This window comes from Ceratotherium simum, chromosome 17 (assembly GCF_057802395.1).
Source record: "Ceratotherium simum simum isolate JZ-2026a chromosome 17, ASM5780239v1, whole genome shotgun sequence".
Classification (NCBI taxonomy): domain Eukaryota; kingdom Metazoa; phylum Chordata; class Mammalia; order Perissodactyla; family Rhinocerotidae; genus Ceratotherium; species Ceratotherium simum.
Genome location: NC_141916.1, coordinates 9,816,606 through 9,838,427, shown reverse-complemented (window position 1 = coordinate 9,838,427; position 21,822 = coordinate 9,816,606). Strand labels below are relative to the sequence as shown.

Below are 21,822 nucleotides of genomic sequence, written 5' to 3'. Positions count from 1 at the left end.
CTGAATCCTGACTTTCATCCCCTACAGGAGCTATCCCATCCTACTGGGACCTCCCAGCACCTTCCTTTCTGGTTTCTGCTCTGCGTTACTTGCTGGGCTTCCAGTAATCATCTTGGAAGGACTCATTCTTAAGTCCCCACTTTACCCCATCAGACCTGTCTGGGTTTCATCTGCAGGTTCACTTGATTTTATCCATCCCAATACTAACTGGGCTCCTGCCCTCATTCTAAGAAGTCTTTGTTAAAGTCTAGTGACATGAAAAAGATCTTAATTTTCATAACACTTATATTGTCAAAATATTTTAGGTTTTATAAATTATCGCCACTGCTTTCAATAGACAAATGTAAATTTCAGTAAAAAATACTGTTTTTCATCACAATGAATTTTGATACGTGAGTAAATTCTAGTATTTACTAGGTAGACTTTTTCCAAAATTTCACATATTGATTTCTGATTCTACTTTGTAATTAAAATATGGCATGAACCAACATTTGCACATAATATATGGTAGCTGATTTTGCATAAAACTCAGAAATAAATATGTGTATCTGAGATTGGAATAAAATAAATTTAACATTGTCTATGGCTGTGAAATTCATAATCCTTGATCCTACGATGAAAGATTTGCAGGAAAATTATCTATTCAAGACCATTCCCAAGTGGATTCATTTAGTGAAACTTTATTTGTAAGAATCTGTAAAAATGCTAATAAACTGCATTTCTCACTGGCTTAGGCCCGGCTCTTTGTTTGTTTCTGGCTTTGAGATAACTTTGAATAGGCAATGCAGCGTCACCATGGGTAATGAATGATGCATGCATGAAATAGTGACCTTAAAACAGCACATTTCTCTTAAAGGAATCAATTTACACACCATTGCTGCTTAAATTTTACGAGCAATTATGTATCATGTCTTTTCTATATCAATGATAGAAAATCTATTTTAATCAACATTAATTTCCATGAAATTGTAACTTTGCTAGTGTTCATTAACAAGGATGCAGTAGATATGGGATATAGTTTTAAGAAAACACAGAATTTAAGGGAAAATACAGCAAACGCATAGGAAAAATGCACTTTTCTTCCAAAGTTAAATGTTTTGGAAGAAACACAGGAAATCTCAGCAACGTGCCTGGGGCATAATATTACTAGAAATCCTGGAAGACTCTCCAAATGTAGGTACGTTCAGAACATACTGTTGTAAATTAAAGAATCTCTAGTACTTCCCCAATTGGGGCATATTATATTACAGGTAACTAGCTGTGTAGCATTTTTTTTGCTCCCTCCATTTAAATACTTTCTTTCTTCCAGTTTTAATTTTACAGAATCAGAGTTTGATGTACCATTATGAACTTTTTGCTTACTCATAGTAATCCAGTAATTCCTGTTGGCAATGCAGTGGATAAAATGTAGATAGATTTAGGTTTGCACTCTCGATTTGCTATTCCTTTGCAAAAGTATCCTCTCCTGACCCCAAATCTCCAAATTCTACCCTGATTCCCTGTACACTTTTCTGCCAAGATTTTCAAAAGTAGGCTAGGCCTGAAAACCATCCACTAGGTCCGATCTTATGGAGAACATTTTTCACCCCTCCTCTTGTCAGCCTTCTCTGGAACACTCAGCACAATGAGGGACCATCCCAGCCTTACAATTCTCTCTTTTCTTGGTTTCCATGACACCATCATGCTCCTGATTTCCTTCCTGTCTCTCTGGTCTCACTTACTCGCTCCTTTCCTGCTTAACCTCTTGGGCTTTCTTTGTTTCTCATTCTACACTGTTGCCTTAGGTGAGCTCTTTATTGTCATGGATTAAAATACCATCTTTGTGCTCAAAAAGCCCACATATATATATTCCCATCCAAGTCCTCCCTTCTGTATTTCAACCTGCTCCTCCGTAGTGTTCCTTTCTCAGCATATGGCCCTCTATTCTCTCTTGATCCAGTTGCTAAAGACAGAAAATTAGAAATCATTTTCAATATAGCTTTATCCTTATGTTGTCTCCCCATCCGGTGTGAAGCTCAGGCGATTCTAAATCCAAACTTATTTTTTAAATTACTCTCCATTTCTACGTCTCTGTTGCCACTCTCAATGAGTCTTATCCATTTTTCTCATTTGAACTACTCCATAACCAAGCTAGTCTATCTACAGAACACCCAGAAGGATCTTTTAAGATGTAAATTGGACTCTCGCTCCCTTCATCTCTGTTTTAACATAGAAGAATGGCCAAGAAGCTTTCATTTTACCATCAAAGGCCTAAGTGATCTGGTCACTGATCCCAACATCATGTGGCACCACTCCCCCCTTGTCCTCTGTGCTGGCCACACGGTTCCTCTTCCAGTTCCTAAAGTACCAAGTTTTTTTCCACCTCATAGACTTTTCACACGATATTCCCTCTACCTGGAATACTTTTCTTCTCACTCTTTACTTTGCTAATCTTACTCCTACTTTCTTAGCTCAAATGTCCCTTCTCTGGATAGATCCTCTTTGAGTCCCAAATCTAAATTAGAGATCTCCTGTTATTTTTGCTCTTGTAGCATTTATCACAAATTATGCTTTAGATCAGTTTATCTATTTGCCTCTTAAATTGGTTTGCAAACTCCATGAGGGCAGACACGAGACATGCTTTGTTCAGCCTCTTGTCTCATCCTTTGTAGCCAGGTAATATGTAAATAAATAAATGGATGAATAAATGTGTGTTTATCAGCAAGTTACTTAACCTCTTTGCATCTCATCGGTGAAGTTGGTATAAGAATGTCTTCCTTACCAGTTTGTTCTATTAACCAATAGAACAAATGATTATTACCTGATATGTTTGTTTCAAAAAAATCTTGCTTCCTCTGCCCAACCTTCCACCCCACCTTCGGCCCCATCCAAGCCAGCAGCCTGATACAGTGGAAAGAACTTGAAAGTTTGATGTAACTGGACTTAATTTTTTTTCCATTTATTACCTGTGTAACTCTGATAAAGTTATTTAACATCTTTAAGCCTGTTCTCTCATCCGTAAAATTGATATAATAATACCTATTCCCATAAGATTGTGGTTAGGATTATATTAAATAATATGTATAAAGCATCTAACATGTCGGCATTCCATAGAGGTAAGTTCCCAGTTTCTAAATACCCAAGACACCATATATAGTGCAATTTCCCAACATTTTCATCCAAAATCACCACTGTTTTTCATACTTTTAAGCTAAAATGTTATATTAGAGGGCAAATAAACATGAGAAGTGTATCCAATCTCTATCTTCAGAAGGCATATGAAGCAGCTGGGGGGCTTAATCAAAACTCATACTCCAGGGCCCCCACTCACTGACAGTTGATTCACTAGATGTGGAGTGAACCCAGGAGTTTGCATTTTGATACAGCCAACAGGGTGAATCAGATATTCCACTAATTTCATTCTGAAGACCAGTTTTTTTACTACATCTAGGTTTGGGACATAGAAATATTTTCAGCCCTCCAAGTGTTTGAGTGAGCTACAAGTGACAAATGAGCCTGTGCTTCCTCAAAGGGCACATTTATTTCGTTAACAGTTGAGAGTTTATTCATGCTGCTTTATGAAATGAACTTAATGTTGAACTTAGGAGATATAGAGCAGTTCCTTCCCCAAAGGCACTATAAATAGGCCTTCTACGTTATACACGAATCTTAACTCCTATACCTGTGCTTGCTCTCTAGGAAGTCTATCTACTGATGAGAAGAGTGATATTATAGATTTACATATGTTTCCAAAATAATGCATTTCCTAAAAAAAAAATCACTCTTTTTTATAAGCCTGACATGTAAGCTTACATTTTATAAAGGGCATACATTAGAACAAGAGTTACTATATAGTAGTAGTCACAGGATATACAAAAGATCAAGAACAAACAATGAAAAAGTGATGTAAATAGACATTTTATGTAACTTTTCAAAAAAAATTTTAAGAAAGTCACAAACATCTCTTTATAAATCAGTGCCAAATACACCACCTTATTTTTCTTTTAAAATGATTGATATTAAACATTTTAAACGTCAATGGCTTCATATGTAAAAGCCATTTAGTTGTCTCTTTTTAAAACCTAAAGTGAAAAAGAAAATTGAATGTCACTTTACTAAGACACCCAAAGCATAAAAACCTATAAAGACTATAAGAAACACCCCCCAGGTGCCATATGCATGCAACAAACACCATAGAGTTGCTTCAGCTTTTTTGTAAATATATGATTGATATTTGCTTACTCCATAAAATATTTTTTAAAAGATGATTAAAATGCATAAATATATAATACCTACATCAATAAGTATAAATTTAGTTTGTAAGACATGAAAGATGAAATTTATATCTTTCTGCCTTGCTATATAGGCATGTTTTCCTCCAGATGGGTGAAAACAGTGTTCCACGTTTTGCATTTAAAACTAAGATGACTCAGACACATTGTATTTGGTTTTTGAAGTGTCAGAATAAATATTTGAACTTTGAGAGGCTATTTTAGATTCTTGCTTCTGCCTGCTGAAACTAAGGCAAATTTTCTCTTATGTAATTTAGAGGAATTGTAAAGTAGGGCTGAAAAGAACCTCAGTCCCTGAAGTGCCTATTTCTTTCCATGAAGTCTGTCTTTAGAAATCTACCTGTCCTTTAGAATCCAGTGTAAAGGCCCCCCTTCTACAAGATTAAGCCAGTCAAAAATATCTCTGAACACCTTTGACAATTTTTTTTAACACAAATACCAATACATTATCCTAAATATCCTAAATCAACCTGTCTCTATCACATACCATATCAAATTGGTTATCAAGCCCCAAATCTTAAAAATATCTCATCTAGCCATTCTCCGCTTACCATTCTCACTGGTATGACATTTGCACCAACACTCTCCACTGACCTCCTGAAATATCACACCCATCTCTTTCATGATCCCTAGGTTTTTGGTCTCTCTTATTGTCTATTCTGTCCTCCACACTCCAGAGTCATTTCAAAACTATATTGAAATATAAGAATTGCCACAACATATAACTTGGGAAGTTCCAAGTAATATTTCAAGACCAACCTCAGAATTAGGGAAAGATTTGCCCTGAGCTAACATCTGTTACCTATCTTCCTCTTTTTTTTCTCTCCCCAAAGCCCCAGTACATGGTTGTATATCCTAGTTGTAAACCATTCTAGTTCTTCTATGTGAGCCGCTGCTACAGCATGGCAACTGACAGATGGGTAGTGTGGTTCCACCACCGGGAAGTGAACCCCAGTGCTGAAGTGGTGAGAGTTGAACTTGAACCACTAGGCCATCAGGGCTGGCTCTCACTTGACTTCTGAGAGAAGCCAAGGGACCTTGCTCAGTGAGACTTACAAACTAACAATATAACACTTGTGACATTATGTTGGAGTTTACTTATTTCTTGCACAGAGGACCATACATTTTTTCCAACATAGGGAAATATTTGATTCATCTTTATATCTTCATAACCTACCTAGGTGGTAGGGACTCATATTATTAATAACAGTATCAATAATAATAATAATACTTTCATAACACTCTTTGTGAAGTACTGTTCCACTTAATTTGCAGAAAGTTAATTAGAATTAGAACAACCCCGTGGTGTAGGTAATTTTGTTATGCCAATAATAAATAAATAAAACACTTTTACAGAGGGCAAACTGAGGTACAAGTGGTTAAGTAACTTCTCTAAAGTCAGGTAGCTAGTAAGTTGAAGATCTAGGGTTTGAATCCAGTTAGTCTGACTCCACGATTCATACTCTTGTATTCTTTTTTTTTTGGTGAGGAAGATCAGCCCTGAGCTAACATCCGATGCCAATCCTCCTCTACTTTATACGGGATGCCGCCACAGCATGGCTTGACAAGTGGTGCGTTGGTGCGCGCCCTGGATCCGAACCTGTGAACCCTCAGGCTGCCAAAGTGGAGCGCACGCACTTAACCACTATGCCACCGGTTGGCCCTATACTCTTGTATTCCTGATGAATAAAATATGCTGACTTGCTCAATAGATGATACCTAAATTTTTTTTAAAAAATCCTTCTCATTCTCCAGTCCTCTGGCTATGGTCAAAATCAGACTCTAGTTTTTCCAAAGTGAACCTCAAAGATAGATCCTGGTTCATGAAGGGTGCAAAATACTTGAAGTTACTGATGAGGTAATATAGATCTAAAAGCAGATACTTATTTGAATAATAATAGAAAGGTCAGGGTAGAGACAATGCTGATAAACTTTAGATTATTGAGTCATCATAAATATTAACTAACAACATAGACTATCATGAAATAAAACAGTTAAAACAACAGACGGATCATGTCTATGAAATTTAAACAGATGAAAAGAAGTATTTGACTGCATTGAGGTAATCAAGGAGAAGGATTCTTGACAGAAGAATGTAAGCACATCTTCTCTTACGTGAGCAACATGCTACTAGTACCGGTATTACTACCAGACTAAATCAGCGGTAGTTGGACATTTTATCAGGTTTTAGGAATGCTTCAAGATGCAACAAACTCAATGAAATCTTCGCAGCTCTTAACAGGGCACATTTAATCTCCTTGGTTCCATTGACAGGATTGAGAATCATGACTTGCTGTTCATTTTCATTTTCCTTGGGGATTTAGTAGTTTTTTTTTACTATGACACATTAAAACAAAGGTTTTTCAAAGCTGTTTCATGCTAGTTGAGGATAAATATCTGCAAACAGAATTAAATTTGACATACCAAGTTTCCACATAAATTAGACTTCAGTTTTACCACAAGATTCTTTCTGATCTCGTAGAATTGAAGCATGGAAAAAAGAATTGCTAATATACTGTAACCACCACAAATGTCATTTTATTACATTTTAATACAGCTCAGAGGGCGGAGTCAAGATGGCGGCGTAGGCAGACTCTGAACTCACCTCCTCCCGTGGACACAGCCAATTTACAACTACTCGTGGAAAAATTACCCCTGAGACAGAACTGAAAACTGGATAAGAGGAACTCCTGCAACAACGGACAATCCTAACTGAGGTGGAAGAGGCAGAGACTCCCTTCTGGAGAGGAAAAACGCCGCCTTCACAAGCCGCCAGCTTCACGGCCGCCGGGAGCAGCTCACAGGTACGCAGCCTCCCTGGAGGCGCGGGGCCCTGAGCCGGGGGGCGCCCCCGCTGTGGGCATTTTGTGGACCCAGCACAATTGAGACCAGCAGCATAATATCTGACTTTGCCTGCTACTAAAGCATTGGGTAGCACCCCAGAAAACCCGGTTCACAAAGAAACTAAAACTGGCTCTTAAAGGGCCCGCGCACAAACTCACCCGTTCCAGAAAGCATCCTAAAATCACCAGAAAGAAAGGTGCACAGTGCTTCGGTGACAAGAGACTCACCTAATAGGCCCTGAGTGCATCTCGGTGAGGGGTGAGACCTCTCCAGGGACTGGGACATTGGCGGCGGCCATTGTTGTGGCCTGGTGTGAGCGTGCTGACACAGACGCCATTGGAGTTCTCCCTGAGACCTGCTAGCCCAGGGTCTGCTCCACCCGCTAGAGCACCGATTTAATCCAGCTCAGCCAGGGCAGGCAGCCCACCCTAGAGACTAGCCCCACCCAACAACAAGCCCTCAGGCAACGTGTGGGCCTGCATAGATTGGTGACTGGATTCTCTGCAGCCTGGCAACTGAGCTGACTTGAGCGGGGCAGGGTGTGCACAGGAGCGGGTGGAGAGTGTCGGGCGGTGGCAGAGTGTGTGGGGCTCCCGCCCTGGAGAGACTGGGTCCACTTGGGGAGGTCGGGGCGCTCACACGGGGCAGGACTGTGTTGACTGTGTGTGTGGACCTGTGGGCGGCAGGGCTTCTCAGCCACAGAAGACTTGTACTTCTCAAAGACCCACATAGGAGGTTTGCCCCACCTTCCAAAACCTGAAACAATTGGGTGCTCCTGTGCCTGAGGCCAGCCCCACCCAGCTGCAATCCTCAGAGAGCTGACAAGAGACCTAATAGGCTAGAGGCTTACAGCAATTGTAAGGCCCTGAGCCTAACAACCTGCCACGGTGGGGGCCTACTCACTTAAAAGAAATACTGCAACACAAATGTGGTATTAGAACTTGCAGCCAACTGTGCTGGGGCTCCCCACACCTGATAAAGAGACTGAAGGGCCCACAACAACTACAAGCAGCTGAGCATTACAACAGCTGGCCAGGAGCATAACTCAGCCTCCTGGGCGCCTACAGGGAGAGCAAACAGGCCACAGCAGAAGGATACACGTAGCCCACATAGGGGTCACCCCTGGAACATTGAGAACTGAGGGAAGCACACTGGAAGCCTCCTAAGCCATCACTTACATAAGGTCACCTATCCAAGAGCAGGAGACGTAGCTGACCTACCTAATACGTAGACACAAGCACAGGGAAAGAGGCAAAATGAAGAGGCAAAAGAATACATTCCAAGTAAGGGAACAGGACAAAACCCCAGAAAAGGAACTTAGTGAAACAGAAATGAGCAACCTACCCGACAGAGAGTTCAAACTAAGAGTGTTAAGGATGCTCACTGATCTGGGGAGAAGAATAGATGGACTCAGTGAGAATGTCAACAAAGAAATGGAAGATATAAAAACGAACCAATCAGAAAAGAAGAATACAATACTGGAAATGAAAAACTCATTAGAGGGACTCAAAAGCAGAGTAGAGGATACAGAAGAACGGATCAGTGAGCTGGAAGAAAGACTAGAAGAAATTACCCAAGGTGAACAGGTAAAAGAGAAAAGAATTAAAAAGAGTGAGGACAGTCTAAGGGACCTCTGGGACAACATCAAGCGCACTAACATCCGTGTTATAGGTGTCCCGGAAGGAGAAGAGCGAGACAAGGGGGCAGAGAATCTATTTCAAGAAATAATAGATGAAAACTTCCCTAACCTAAGGAAGGAAACAGACATCCAGGTACAGGAGGCACAGAGAGCCCCAAACAAGATAAACCCAAAGAGGCCCACACCAAGACACATCATAATCAAAATGTCCAGAATTAAAGATAAAGAGAGAATCCTAAAAGCCGCAAGAGAATGTCAAGTTACATACAAAGGAAACCCCATAAGGCTATCAGCTGACTTCTCAGCAGAAACCTTACAGGCTAGAAGAGAATGGCATGATATATTTAAAGTGCTAAAAGGAAAAAACTTACAGCCAAGAATACTCTACCCAGCAAGGTTATCGTTCAAAATGGAAGGAGAGATCAAAATTTTCCCAGATAAGCAAAAATTAAAGGAGTTTGTCACCAAGAAACCAGTGTTACAAGAAATGTTAAAGGGACTTATTTAAGGGGAAAAGAGAAGACCACAAATAGGAAAAATTATCTATTTCCACGATTAGAACGTAATGGATACAAATGCACAAAAAAGAGGTTGGATATGATATCAAAAACATAAAAGGAGGGAGGAGGGTAGTTAAAGAGTACAGCTTTCAGACAGAGGTCAAACTAAAGTGACCATCAATTCTGTATAGAAGAAGTAAGGAACAGAGAGGGACTACTAAAACACTGAGGGAAAAAAAAAAAAAAGTTAAAAAATGGCAGTAAGTACATACTTATCAATAGCTACTTTAAATGTCAATGGACTAAATGCTCCAATTAAAAGGCATAGGGTGGCTGACTGGATAAAAAAACAAGACCCATATATATGCTGCATACAAGAGACACATTTCAGACCTAAAGACACTCACAAACTGAAAGTGAAGGGATGGAAAAAGATACTCCACGCAAATGGCAATGAAAAGAAAGCTGGGGTAGCAGTACTCATATCAGACAAAATAGACTTTAAAACAAAAACTGTAAAACGAGACAAAGAAGGGCATTACATAATGATCAAGGGAACAATCCAACAAGAGGATATAACACTTGTAAATATCTACGCACTCCAATGTAGGTGCACCTAAATATATAAAGCAATTATTAACAGACATAAAAACAGAAATAGACAGTAACACAATAATAGTAGGGGACTTTAACACTCCACTTGCACCAACGGATAGATCATCCAAACAGAAGATCAATAAGGAAACATTGGCCTTGAACGACACACTAGAACAGATGGACCTAGTAGATATATACAGAGCATTCCATCCAAAAACCGAAGAACACACGTTCTTTTCAAATGCACATGGAACGTTCTCCAGGATTGATCACATATTAGGCCACAAAACAAGTCTCCATAAATTTAAGAAGATTGAAATAATACCAAGCATCTTTTCTGACCACAAAGGTATGAAACTAGAAATCAACTATAGGAAGAAAATCAGAAAAGCCACAAATACATGGAGATTAAACAAAATGCTACTGAACAACGACTGGGTTAATGAAGAAATCAAAGAAGAAATCAAAAATACCTGGAGACAAATGAAAATGAAAATACGACATGCCAGAATTTATGGGATACAGCAAAAGCGGTTCTAAGAGGGAAGTTTATAGCAATACAGGCCTATCTCAACAAACAAGAAAAATCTCAAATAAACAATCTAACAATGCACCTAAAGGAACTGGAAAAAGAAGAACAAACAAAGCCCAAAATCAGTAGAAGAAGGGAAATAATAAAAATCAGAGCAGAAATAAATGAAATAGAGACCAAAAAACAATAGAAAAATTAATAAAACCAAGAGCTGGTTCTTTGAAAAGATCAACAAAATAGACAAACCTTTAGCTAGACTCACCAAGAAAAAAAGAGAGAAGGCACAAATAAGTAAAATCAGAAATGAAAGAAGAGAGGTTACAACAGACACCTCAGAAATACAAAAGATTATAAGAGAATACTATGAAAAACTATATGCCAACCAATTCGACAATCTGGAAGAAATGGATAAATTCTTAGAATCATACAACCTTCCAAAACTGGATCAAGAAGAAGTAGAGAATTTGAATAGACCAATCACCAGTAAGGAGATCGAAACAGTAATCAAAAACCTCCCCAAAAATAAAAGTCCAGGACCAGACGGCTTCCCTGGTGAATTCTACCAAACATTCAAAGAAGACTTAATACCTATCCTTCTCAAACTCTTCCAAAAATTGAGGAGGGGGAAGCTCCTACCTCATTCTCTGAAGCTGACATTACCCTGATACCAAAACCAGACAAGGACAACACAAAAAGAAAATTACAGGCCAATATCACTGATGAACATCGATGCGAAAATCCTCAACAAAATACTAGCAAATCGCATACAACAATACGTTAAAAGATTATACACCATGATCAAGTGGGATTTATTCCAGGTATGCAGGGATGGTTTAACATTCGCAAATCAATCAACGTAATACACTACATTAATAAAATGAAGAACAAAAATCACATGATCATCTCAATAGATGCAGAGAAAGCATTTGACAAGATCCAGCATCCATTTATGATAAAAACTCTGAATAAAATGGGGATAGAAGGAAAGTACCTCAACATAATAAAGACCATATATGAGAAACCCACAGCTAATATCATCCTCAATGGTGAAAAACTGAAAGCTATCCCTCTAAGAACAGGAACCAGACAAGGATGCCCACTGTCACCACTCCTATTTAACATAGTATTGGAAGTCCTAGCCAGAGCAATCAGGCAAGAGAAAGAAATAAAAGGGATCCAAATGGGAAAGGAAGAAGTGAAACTGTCACTATTTGCAGATGACATGATTTTATATATAGAAAACCCTAAAGAATCCACCAGAAAACTTTTAGAAGTAATAAACGAATATGGGAAAGTTGCAGGATACAAAATCAACATACAAAAATCAGTTGCATTTCTGTACACTAACAACGAAGTAGCAGAAAGAGAAATCAAGAATACCATCCCATTTACAATTGCAACAAAAAGAATAAAATACCTAGGAATAAACTTAACCAAAGAGGTGAAAGATCTGTACACGAAAACTATAAAACATTTCTGAAAGAAATTGAAGAAGACACAAAGAAATGGAAAGATATTCCATGCTCTTGGATTGGAAGAATTAACATAGTTAAGATGTCCATACTTCCTAAAGCCATCTATAGATTCAATGCAATCCCTATCAAAGTTCCAACAACATTTTTCACAGAAATAGAACAAAGAATCCTAAAATTTATATGGAACAACAAAAGACCCGAATAGCTAAAGGAATCCTGAGAAAAAGAACAAAGCTGGAGGTACCACACTCCCTGATTTCAAAATATACTACAAAGCTATAGTAACCAAAACAGCATGGTACTGGCACAAAAACAGACACACAGATCAATGGAATAGAATCGAAAGCGCAGAAATAAACCCACACATCTATGGACAGCTAATCTTTGACAAAGGAGCCAAGAACATACAAGTGGGGAAAGAAAGTCTCTTCAACAAATGGTGTTGGGAAAACTGGATAGCCATATGCAAAAAAATGAAAGTAGACCCTTACCTTACACCATACACAAAAATTAACTCCAAATGGATTAAAGACTTGAATGTAAGACCTGAAGCTGTGAAAGTTCTAGAAGAAAACATAGGCAGTACGCTCTTCGACATCAGTCTTAGCAACATCTTTTCAAACACCACATCTGACCGGGCAAGAGAAACAATAGAAAAAATAAACAAATGGGACTACATCAAACTAAAAAGCTTCTGCACAGCAAAGGAAACCATCAACAAAACAAAAAGACAACCTAACAATTGGGAGAAGATATTTGCAAACCATACATCTGATAAGGGCTTAATCTCCAAAATATATAAAGAACTCATGCATCTCAACAACAAAAAAACTACCAACCCAATTAAAAAATGGGCAAAAGACCTGAACAGACATTTCTCCAAAGAAGATATACAGATGGCCAACAGACACATGAAAAGATGTTCAAAATCACTAACTATCAGGGAAATGCAAATCAAAACTACAATGAGATATCACCTCACGCCCGTCGGAATGGCTATAATTAACAAGACAGGGAACAACATGTGTTGGAGAGGTTGTGGAGAGAAGGGAACTCTTATACACTGCTGGTGGGAGTGCAAACTGGTGCAGCCACTATGGAAAACAGTATGGAGATTCCTCAAAAAATCAAGGATAGAACTACCATATGATCCAGCTATTCCACTGTTGGGTATTTATCCAAAGAACTTGAAAACACCAATTTGCAAAGGTACATGCACCCCTGTGTTCATTGCAGCCTTATTCACGATAGCCAAGACTTGGAAGCAACCTAAGTGCCCATCAAGGGACGAATGGATAAAAAAGCTGTGGTATATATACACAATGGAATACTACTCAGCCATAAGAAACGATGAAATCCAGCCATTTGTGACAACATGGATGGACATTGAGGGCATGATGCAAAGTGAAATAAGTCAGAGGGAGAAGGTCAAATACCGTATGATTTCCTTCATTAAGTAGTAGATAATAACAACAATAAACAAACACATAGGGACAGAGATTGGATTGGTGGTTACCAGAGGGGAAGGGGGGAGGGAGGAGGGTGAAAGGGATAATTGGGTACATGTGTGTGGTGATGGGTTGTAATTAGTATTTTTGTGGTGAACATGATGTAATCTATGCAGAAATAGAAGTACAATGATGTACACCTGAAATTTTTACAATGTTATAAACCAATGTTACTGCAATAAACAAAAAATTTAAAAAAAAAAAAAAATAAATAAAAATACAGCTCAAAAGTAGGACTTGACCAGAAAAATATACAATTTTTCATGTAAAACATAAATAAGAATATTCAAGAATAATACCTTTTCCTCTTATTTATAAAACTATACTTGAAATTAAAACATATTTTAGAAGTGTAAACTTTATTGTAGTAGTTTGATTTTGCATATTAATAATTTACAGGTGAAAAGAGTTATTCTTTCTAAGAGAAAAAGATGATTTTATCATATAAACTGATAATTTTTTAATAAAAATAGTATGCATAAATAAATGCCAAATTTTTAAGACCAAGAAATGGTTTGGTCTTCATGGTAGATCTAGTTACAAGCTTTGAGAGAAATTAACTAAAAATGAAAGAAAGGGTGTTGTTCCTTCGGCCTATCTCTGACCCTACTCCAAGCCCAGTGCATGGAAGCAAGGGCACCGGGCACACCCACTCCACGTCTTGAGAGCCATGTTTCCACCTGGGTTGTAGGTAGGGGCTGTGATAACCAGGATGGGGCACAAAGCAATTATAAAATGAAGCTGGAAGTGTGTGGACCCCTAAAAAAAGTGAGCCTGTCAATATTGGTAACCCTGAGAAGGAATGAGAAAGATTTTGCTTAAGCAGAACTTTAGCTTCACTGATTACCTAAGAAAAATACAGCTAGAAGAAGATATAACAAATAATTTGTGGAATAGCTGAGAGAGATTTGCGCGGCCAAATCCAGAAGAGGTTTAACAGCACAGTGCATTGCCAAGAACAAAGGACCCAAAGATTGGGAGATTCCTTGTCTCTCCCTGGTAACTCTGAGGTGAAACTCATTCGGGGACTCCAAGAGACTATGTGGTCCTGTAGTACTCTGTGTCACCTCCTGAAGACAGATCGTGACAGACATAATGTTAATTTATTCATTATTCCTTGGCAAACATTGTGTGTTACAATGTACCACTGTGTGTTACAATTTTACCGTCTTATAAATGTACCATTCCCAATCAAGCTGTCCAATAGAAAGTGCTTTCATTGTCAAATATTGTTTCTGTCCTCCTGGTATGTGCAAAAGCTCCTATAGGTAGGGAGCATCTTCAATAGAAAAGATAAAAGTGACTATAATCGAAGCCCTTCAAGAAATATCTCTGGAAGAAATATTTTCCAACACAAACCCAACATTATCTGCTATCAATTGCAAGGAACTTGAAGGTTAAAATACATTTTCCTAGTATCTTTTCATTCTTTTAATAAGTTAAGAAAAAGTGCAAAAACTTCTTGGCTTTATGTTCAAAAACCCTGATTCAGGTTTACCACAGAAAAGATTCTGAAAGATACATGATCCAGTTTGTGTGCTCCCTCTACACAATAAGTCCAATATACGTGAACCTTTTTCAGATTATGTCTTAATTCTGTTCCATATTCTACAATTGTTATGACCTAATATATATTTCAAGATCTGAAGGTAGATGTATCAATTTGGGTTAGGGTTGTAGGGGATGAAATCTTACTTTAGATAATAAAAGAAGACAATTATGGCAGACAAGAATTGAGGAATGATAGACAATAGGTAATCATCTATGAATGTGGCCGGTGTTTGGAGTGAAATAACTCAAGGTAATAGGAGTTCTTGAATAAAATGATGAGTTCAAATATAAGTTTTGTTCTTAGCAGGCAAATGGCATTAATAAATTTACTTGAAATTTACTTAAATAATTTACCTAAAATCTCTGTACCTTTCAAGTAACATCTAGGGAGGGAGGATTTACTGTGTTCTTTGATTGGTTTTAAACTCTCTGACATTAGGAACAATGTAAGTCTTATTCATCACTATATTGCACTATCTACTAAAATGCCTGCCCAGTGTTCAGCACAGATACCAAAGTCCTTCAAATGGCCTAGATGATCTTCTGATCTTATCTCCTGTTCTCTCCCTCTTTTACTTCAACTATATAGGGCTTCTTCTTTATCTAAATACATCAAACTTGCCACTACCTTAAAGTATTTATATTTGCTGTTTTCTTCTCCTAGAACTCTCTTCACCCAAATATCTAATTGATTCACTTCCTTACTTCCTTTAGACACTGCTCAAATGACACAATTATCACAAGTTCTTCTTTAAAAACTCTATTAAAAAAAAGCACCTGCCATATACTTTAACCTTCCTTACTCCCTATCTCTCCTACCCAGTTTTATTTTTTCATAGAGCTTTTTAACATATGGTATATTGTATATGTCCTAGTTCATTTATTCATTGTTTACCACTAGAATATAAGATCCACAAGGCAAAATATTTGTTAATTGAGTTGTCTGTATTATTGCTAGTAAATGGCAAAAACAGGATTTGAATGCAGGCTTGGTTTCAAAGTATGTGTTTTATGAGATAATACTGTTTCCCATAATTTCCTAGAGTGGAAATTTCCAACATTTTTGTACACATATTATATTGTAGATATTTGAGCTAAAATACCACCTCTTATACATTTATACAATACTTAGAATGGTGTCAAGTAATAGCTTGTATTTAGTAGTACATGTTGACTGAAAGAAACTAATGAATTATTTTCTTTGGAGTCTTTTGTATAAAAAGAAATTACTGTTATATTAGAATATTTCTATTTTATGATACTTGTGTCTTAAAATCCATTCTCTTAGAATTTTTGGAGAGATCAAGAATGATTCTTGAGAGAGAGACAGTGACAGAGGCAGAGACAGAGACAGAGAGAGCTCCAGATGTCTTCAGGGGGCTCCTTTGAGGCTTTAGCTGAATGTTAATCATTGCATGTGTATGAAGGATCTACTGAGACTGGTAAAAGAATGCCCAGAAAAGACTCGAGGGTACAGTCCCTGGATATCACACATGGCTGAGAGGAGATCCTGCTCCCACCAGCCAGAGTGGAAAATCTCATAATTATGGGATACTAAGGAGAGTCTTCAGAAGGGTTTTGCCTCAATAGTGGGAAGAACTAGGCCCACATGCAATATTATTCTGGCCCTGCATAACAAAGTTTAAAAGCAATACTTGAGTGAGTTAAACTCTTCCAGCTAGCTGAATCTTGGAAAAATGCTCAAGAATTATTTATAGGAAATACCCTTACACAGTAAGGTAACATTCACAATATCTAGCTGCCGGTAAAAAATCAACAGGCACACAAAGAAGCAAGAAAAATGTGGCCCACATGAGCAGAAAAATCAATCCATAAAAATAGACCCAGAAATGTCTCAGATGGTATAATTAATGTAAAAGAACAATAAATCCATTATTATAATTAGAATCCATAAGTGAACATTTTAAGCAGAGAGATGAAAATCAAACTTCATTGCAGCAGACCTGTAGTACAAAATATGTTAAAGAAAATCCTTCAGGCAGAAGGAAAATGACAACAGTTGAAAATCTCTATCTGCACAAAGCAATGATGAGCACCAGGAATGATAACTACATGGGTAAATAAAAAAACATTTTTCTTATTACTTGCATCTATTTAAAAAATCGAATGTAAAACAAAAGCAGTGTAACATAAATAGAAGTGAAATGTACAACACCTGTAACACAAAGACCAGAAGGAAAAAAATGGAAATGTAATTTTGAAGGTTATTATACTGAAAGTGAAGAATATAACTTGACTGCAGGCTGCGATAAGGTAAAGATGCATACAATAACATTGAAGCAACCACTGAGAGAGCTAATAATCCAACAAAAGAGATAAAATGAACTTATAAACAATACCCAATCCAAAATAAGGCAAAATAAAGAAAAAGGGAATTAAGATAGGAAAAGATAAATATAAAACAAATATCAACATATTAGATTTAAACTCAGTCTTACAGATAATAACATTACATGTAAATGGTCTAAATACACCAATTAACAGAGAGAGACTGTCAGAATGGATAAAAATAAAGACCCCACTATGTACTTGCCTATAAGAAATCCACTTTAAATACAAACACACAACTAGCTTAAATGCAAAAGAATGAGAAAATATATAACATGTCAACATGAATCAAAAGAAATCTGGAATGTCCCTATTAATATTATACAAAGTACATTTCCAAATGATATGTGAGTCAATTCCTCCAGAGGATATAATCATTCCAAACATTTATGGACCTAATAAAATACATGAAACAAAAACTTATAGAACTGTAAAGAGAAAAAGACATATCTATATTTATAGCACAAAATTTCAATAGTCTTCTCTCGATTGAAAAAATAAGTAAGCACAGAAATCAGTAATGACATAGGAGATTTGAATAGCATTTCAACCGTTCTAACCTACTTGACATTCATTGAATGCTCCACCTAGGAAAAAGTGGAGTAAACATTTGTTAGAAGTGCAGTAAGAACATTTACAAAGTAAGATCATATTCTGTGCCATAAAAAAAGACTAAATAAATATAAAAGTTTCCATAAAAATTTCAAACATATATCTACCATATGACACAGCTATTACAGGTATTTACCCAAGAAAAATGGAAGGATATTTCTGTACAAAGAATGGTACACAAATGTCCATAGCTATTTACTTGTTAATAGCCCCAAACTGAAAGCAACCGAATGTCATCCATAGGTGAATAGATAAATAAGTTGCAGTATAGCGATACAATGGAATATTTTTCAGCAAAAAAAGCAATAAATTGTTGACACACACAAAAACATAGATAAATCTCAAGATAATTATGCTGAGGGAAAGAAACCAGATAAAAAGAGTAAACATTGTGTGATTCCCACTATATAAAACTCTAGAAAATGCAAACTCACTCATATCAACAGAAAGCAGATGAGTGGTTGCTTGGGGAAAAGGAAGAAGGGCAGGAGGGAGACAGTACAAAGAGGCCTGAGAAAACTTTGAGGGGTGATGAATATGTTCATTTTCTTGATTGTGATGTTAGTTTTATGGTTGTATATACCTCAGAACATCGAGCTATACACTCTAAATATGCATAGTTTATGCCATGTCAGTTATAACCTCAATAAAGCTGTTTCAATAAAAGTCATATATATGACTTTCCAGAAAATAGAGTTGAGCAATTTGAAATTGACACACAAAAACCTAAAGAATATTCTGGTTAAAAGAAATGGGCAATAAGATATAGGCTCACTTATTTTCTAAAGTTGCTCCTTCGTTGCTCCAGAAGAAACAAAAATAATGGCAGGATTTTTCATGATACCTGTAAAATATTCCCTGGGAATAATTCAGGCTTATAGGAACATGCTTTCACGATTTAAACCTCCAGTGCCACTAAGTGCACAGCAGAAGTAATTCATTTAATGGTTCCTCAGTGAGCTAAGAGAATGAACACACCTGTCAAGGTTTCTAGCCAAGTCTTATGCCAGAAGAAAGAAACTGATTTGCAAAAAAACATTTTTTAAAAATTTCATTAACACTCACAAAATTACAAAGTCATATCAATCCAGTGTAGTTCCAGATTTACATGAATTACGTACAGATTAATAGTGCTTATTTATCTTTTCATGAAATCTTGCATCCAATTACTTTTGATTGGGGATTGGATATAAATTTTGCATTTCTTATAAGTAATTAAACATAGGTTTTCTTTCCTTAGATTGCTAATGTACTTTGGATCTTTCATTTTAATAAGCTTATAACTTTTCCTTATTTAGCTCTCATGGTGCCAATTGCTGAATTCTCTACCAGAAAGATAATCAGAGGAAATCAACATATCCTGATGACACCAACAAGATTTAAAACAGGTTTTACAATGACGTTCTACCAATATTAGGCAAATATTTTCCTACTATATTTTAAGATCTGTATGCTATATGTAAAGATGTCACATTTAATAAGAAAAATATGAGTACATAATAATGATTTAATGAATGTTTGTGAGATAAATGAATGAAAACACTTTACTAAAGTGTATTTTCTCATTCATAAGAAAAATTCATATTTATGGTTTAGTGATGGGGAGAATTGGACTAGGAGTCAAAAGGACTAAAGTTTAAACTACGATTTGCCATTTATTAGCTATGTGATTGAGCAATGCAATATGCTATTGAGATTTTCCTCAATGTCACAATCATTATGTTTAAATTATTTCATAATATTCTGTTTTATGGATGTACCATGATTAACTTCACAATTTCCCTAATTTGGAACATTTAAGTGATATACAAATATTATCCCATAAATAGAGTTACAAGTAGCAATATGGTCATTAGCTTCCATAGTGGGCACAACAATATTCTCACTCTGGTAATATTCATATATCAAGATATGTCACAAATCCCACTGGCATAATGATAGTGAGACTCCTGGTTAGTCAAAAAACCAAAAGCTCCTCAAGATAGGACTAAACAAAGCACATATGACCCAAGATGGCCCCATCTCTAATTCCGAATTCATTCATCATCTGCCTCTCCAACACCATGCCTTTTGTTCCCTTAATGGCCCATGATCTTGCATGCTTCTGTGCCTTTGCACATGTGGCATCCCCTTTCCTAGAAACACTTCCCTGCTCCCCCACTCCATGTGGCAGAATATGACTTATTTTTCAAAGTTCAGCTGAAATGTAACTCTTTGATTACGCCTTGGTTCTCCAGATTGATTTACTTACTTCTTCCTCTGTTCTCCTCAGGCAGTTTTTACTTCTGTATTATAGTATTATAGCACAACATGCTCAATAAGACCTAGGACCAGATTCTTCCAAACATCATATGTCCAGTTCTAAGACTAGTGCTTGGAGCAGAATAAAATTCAATGAATTTAAAATGAATTTAATTGATGTAATGGACTGAATGTCCATTATGTCTCCCTCAAAATTCAAATGTTGAAATCCTAACCCCCAATATGATGGTATTATGAGGCAGGCCTCATAATTGGGAGGTGATTAGGTCATGAGGGTGGATCCCTCAGGAATGGGATTAGTGCCCTTATAAAGAATCCCAGAGAGCTCTCTTCCTCCTTCCTCCAGATGGGGACAGAGCAAGAAGACAGCCATCAATGATCCAGGAAATGGATTCACTGAACCTGCTGGCTCCTTGATCTTGGACTTCCCAACCTCCAGAACTGAGAGAAATAAATGTTTTTTAAGCCACCCAGTCTATGGCATTTTTGTTATAGCAGCCCAGGCAGACTAAGACAATTGCCAATTGGGCTTGGGGGGGGGGGGGGAAGGAGGGGAAGAGATGAGATCAGGAGGCACAGAAAGGATTTGTTTTTGAGTATCCTACTGAGTGCAGTCATTCACATTCCCCCCAACCTAACTCGTAGAATATTTTTATTTTGCTTTTCAACATAAAAATCTGCTTTTTCAGGGGGCCAGCCCAGTGGCGTAGTGGTTAATTTTGTACATTATGCTTCGGCAACCTGGGGTTCACCAGTTCGGATCCTGGGCGCAGACCTACTCATGGTTCATCAAGCCATAGTGAGGTAGCGTCCCACACAGAAAGAACTAGAAGGACCTACAACTAGGATATACAACTATGTACCAGGGCTTTGGGGAGAAAAAAGAAAAAAAAAAGAGGAAGATTGGCAACAGATGTTAGCTCAGGGCCAATCTTCCTCAGAAAACTCTACTTTTTGAGAGCCTTAACAAAAGCTGATGCCGATTCAGAGCTTTTTCATCAGTGTTGACTAAATGAGCTAAAACACTTAAGAAGAAATATTCCCTAACATTGAAACCAGCAGAGCAGAAACCTGGGGGAGAAAGTGAGGCTATGGGTGGCGACAGAGCAGGGGAGCAGGAACCTGATTGAAGACCAGAGGTGAACTTGCCTTTTCTGATTTTCCAGGAGAATGTGTGAGTCAAGGACAAAGCTGGTAATATTAACAACTAGACTTACTGAGAAAAATACTTGGTATGATTATTAGGACAAGAGATAACAGTTATTTCAATTAGCACAGGCATCAATGAAGACCAAATTGGAAAAACAAAGACAAAATCAACATACGAAATTAGCAGAAGTAGCCCTTCCCCCTTTTCCACTACAAGAGCATAACCTTACCAGTCTCTGGGCTGATACATTTTTCTCAGAGTTGTATACTTTGCTTTAGAAATACCAATAAATGGGTGTGCAGTTTAACCCACATCTTTACTAAAACAAGTTATACATTTACTTTTACATGAGTAAGAAAATAGTACCATGAACTGGGTAAAAAAAAAAAAAGGCTAGTCCATTGTTTAACACATTAAGTCATTCATATTATGAAAAAATAGAAATTGAATCCCAAATAATATATTTGGGGGCTTATGATTCTATACAGTTCAAGAATCTCTTTTAACCATAAACAAACAGTTCATCTTTCAC

At 37.2% G+C, this 21,822-nt stretch overlaps 1 long non-coding RNA gene across 1 annotated transcript in view; it reads left to right on the top strand.

The window, feature by feature from the left end:
* The window catches only part of LOC147914685 (uncharacterized), a 54,794-nt gene extending 34,192 nt beyond the window's left edge, over positions 1-20,602 (top strand). Inside the window, exons 2-3 of the long non-coding RNA XR_015554876.1 lie at positions 19,177-19,266; positions 20,487-20,602. This is a non-coding gene — a long non-coding RNA (uncharacterized LOC147914685). The remainder of the gene's footprint in view (positions 1-19,176; positions 19,267-20,486) is intronic.
* The last annotated feature ends 1,220 nt before the right edge of the window (positions 20,603-21,822 follow it).